The sequence below is a fragment of the Echinops telfairi genome, unplaced genomic scaffold, assembly GCF_000313985.2.
Source record: "Echinops telfairi isolate 266 unplaced genomic scaffold, ASM31398v2 ScPeMD7_25;HRSCAF=90, whole genome shotgun sequence".
Lineage (NCBI taxonomy): Eukaryota > Metazoa > Chordata > Mammalia > Afrosoricida > Tenrecidae > Echinops > Echinops telfairi.
Window position 1 is genome coordinate 32,303,787 of NW_022103922.1, and position 3,521 is coordinate 32,307,307.

The 3,521-nt window shown below is 57.2% G+C and overlaps 1 protein-coding gene across 2 annotated transcripts in view; it reads right to left on the minus strand.

Moving 5' to 3' along the window:
- CNTFR (ciliary neurotrophic factor receptor) overlaps window positions 1-2,953 on the minus strand; it is a 28,777-nt gene extending 25,824 nt beyond the window's left edge. For both annotated transcript variants that reach the window (XM_004712382.2, XM_045289298.1), the window contains exon 1: window positions 2,843-2,953. The gene's annotated coding sequence lies outside the window, so the exon portion shown is untranslated. The remainder of the gene's footprint in view (window positions 1-2,842) is intronic.
- Window positions 2,954-3,521: the final 568 nt, after the last annotated feature.

The window sequence follows — 3,521 nt, forward strand, 5'->3', positions numbered from 1 at the left end:
GGGAGTGGTGGGGGGGGAGGAAGGAGCGCGCCGCGAGCGGAGGGAGCGAGCGAGGGACGGCATGCAGTGAGGTCATCCTTTGAATCTAATTGTCTGAGTCAGGAGGAGATGTGGCACTTGATGCGAGGGGAGGGGGAGGGAAGGGACCCTCTAGGCTCTGGGGCCTGGGCCCCTCCCCACACCCAAGGGCAGTCCCGTCCCTCCCAGCCCGGACAGTTGAAGTCCGCTGGGGCAAACCCCTGCTGTCTCAGAGATGACCTTTGCTGCCTTGGGGTGTCAGCCCCAGCTCAGGGCCACCTTCCTACTTTCTGGGGCGGAGGGGGGTGTGGATGTGGAACCTCCCCGCCCACGCCAGGCCAGCTTCCTGTGTGTTAAGGGGGGATGGGGTGGGGGAGGAAGGTCCCTTCCCAGCCTAGGTCCTATCGCTGCCCTCAGAGGATAAAGGGGGTGTTCAGCCAGTCAAATTAACCTTCATACACTTCAGGAGCATGGGGCCCCCTCTATTCCCCAAGTCACTTTGGAAACGGAGAATTTGGGAGGCTCTGGGCCCTGATCCCCAGCCTTATCTTCCCACCCTCTAGGAGTAACACCGCAAGGCTACCCCCAGTCTTTTAATGCTTTTCTGTACATTGGGGGACACAAAGGTTCCCCAATAACCCTGGGGTCTCCCCATGCTGCATGCTCAATCCTCCCATCAGGCCGAACTCCTAGGGTCCCCAGGGGCTGCCCAGGGGTGGGTGGGTGGAAGCTGTCTGCCAGCACCTGACTCCTGGCCTGGTAGGTGTGCACACCCTTACACACACACATAAGCACACGTGCACATCACACAGAGGGGGGCCACCGGGCAGCACACTTTGAGGGCCACACACCCGCCCCTTGCCCTGGTGGGGGAGGGGTGATAAATATTTAAGGGGCTTTTAGCTCTGAAGGGGCTGAAGCTGGGGGAGGGGGGATCCACGCGGCCTGATTAATGGGGTTACGGGCTTGGATCAATCCATCCGCCCGCCGCTCCCTCCTCCCTCCCTCCGCCTAATGCGCTTTATCAGGAGACGCTTTTCTGACTTGGCAGCGTCGGGCGTTTTAAATAGACCCATTTAGAGCAGGGGGGGGCGGGGGGGTAGCTGGAGTGAGGAGGGAGGCAGAGATTGAGACAGGCTGGGAGACAGAGACGAATCGCCAGGGAGAGAGAGACAGGCCCCGGAAGAGAGAGACAAGAAGAGAGGAACGGGTTGTTGCAGAGACCCAGAGATAAGAGACTGAGAGCGAGACTGCCCTGGAGGCTGAGAAGGAGAGAGGTGGAACAGGCGGCCAGAGCAAAGCTGGGGAGGGCTGAAGACGAAGGAAAAAATAAAACAAAACAAAACCAAAAAACCCCAAACACCCTAGGCCCCTGACCGAGAGGGGAAGCAGTCACCCCCCGCTGAGAGACTAAGAGAGGTTCTCTGCTAGGGCTGAGTGCTAGCCTGGGAGGCAGCAGATCTCTTTTATTTCCAAAAACAGTTTTTCATCCACTTTGTTAAATTAAAAAGCTGTTTTTAAAGTGGTGGTGAAGGTGCTGCAGGGGGAGGGTGGACAGCACTGCCAAGTCCTCCTGAGCTGCTGCTGCCTCGCTGCCTCTGCTGCCGCTTCCTCCTCCTCCTCAGCCCCCACAGAAGCTGCCTCAGCCTGAGCCCCCAGTGCTCTACAGCTCCCCTATTCTCTGCGATCCTGAGGGATTCCCTGAGACAGGGTCAGGGCATCTGAGCTACTGTTCGCTGGCAGGAAGTCCTTTCTGCTGTCTGGCTTTAGTCTTTTCTGCTGCAGGGAGCCCATTCTCTGGTCTGGCTACTAGCCTGATAGCCAGCTCCTATCCCACCCACCTCCCTCAGGGGTTCCCAGCTTTGGAAGAGGATAATGGATCAAAGGGTGGGAAAACAGGGTCCTCACAGCTCAGTAGTTCATTTTCCCCACAAGCCATCAGACTCCTCCCAGATGTGCCCCATAAATATTTATTATCTTTTATTGTTTGGAGTCATTTCTTAGCGCCATCCAAACCTGCATTTCCATCTCAGATACCCACCCTCCACCTTCGGGTCCTCTGGGCACACTGAGGTAGCAGCTTTGTCTCTCCATAGCCCTCTGGGGCCCCTGGCTCCATCTTAAGTCTCTTTTCTGGCAAAGTGTCAGCCTGGGGTACCCCACCCTCAACAACACCCCAGTCCTAGATCTGAAGGGTCAGTACGCCCCCTCCCCACCCCACCCCCATACCCCTCCAGGCTGGGAAAATGGCTAGTCTGTTTGGGAGCTGAGATGAAAAACCCAGGCGGCCTTTGTGGGCCTCTGGCGGGTTTGGGACAATAGGCCCTTCCGTTCCGCTTCAGTGCCTCGATTCCTTAGACGCCCCCACCCCCGGGCTGCCAATCCAGGGGCCTTGCCTGGTTTGAATGCGAGGCAAGGGGAGTCAAGCCCTGCCCCACAGCTGGCCAAGAAGACGCTGGACTTTCTGACCCTCCCCCCCCAACCCAACTCTTCTAAGCAAGCCCCCTCCCCAGCCAGCCCCAGTCAAGACAGTGAGATACTTCAGGGAGGGCAGGAGCCTGAGGGCATGGGGCAGAAACGCCCTAACTAACAGGCCTAGGGTTCTGCCCTCTACCAAGCAGAACACGGCTTCTTGGCCTGGCTCTGGCCTTGCCTGTGTAACTGTGGGTCTCTTCCCTTCTCTGGGACTATCTTCGAGGCATGAAAAGTCCCAGTCAGCTGAGCCCCAACCAGAAGGAAAGACTGGGAGACACAGGAAGACATCTCAAGTCCTCTTCACTCAAATCCCCTAGACCTACTGCCCCTCCTGGACCCCAACTCCTACCTCTTCACCACTAGCTGCACACCCAGCACATCAATGGGCACCGCCGCTGCCTCCTCCAGGCCAAACTCTTCCCGAGATTTTCCGAAGCAAGGGCTGGGATGAAGCGAGACCAGGATCGGACTCTGGAAAAGCAAAGTGTACAGATCAGAGGTCTCCGAGGACCTGTGGTTCAACTCAGCACTCCGCCACACTCGCACCCCCACTGCAAAAAAGGGGAAACTGGAAACACTGCGAGCAGCCTGTCCACCCTCCAACACCCCGTGATTTGGGGCTCTGCACCACAGAGTCCGAGGGAAGCCACATACCAGGTACTGAACACTTTACACAGATAACACACTCTTAGATCACCCAAAAGCTCCTACACACCAGTTCTTAGTCACAGGTCTCCTCATAACACACGTTCTGGCATGTGGACCCGCATAGACATAGGGCCCACAGGTGGGAAGGGACACCCACGCATGGCCTCCTGTCTCCCTCCTTTTTCCCATCACTGCTCTGATTTACTGAGCACTTATTATGTGCTCAGGAGAAAGACGGGGACAATACTCCGGGGAAGAGTTAGTCTCAGAAACTCACAGGCGCAGTGCTGCCCTACAGTGCCACTATGAATTGGCATCGACTCAATGGCAGTCGGTGGGTTTTGTGCTGGGGTTTCTCTGGGCATGGGATATGCATTCTC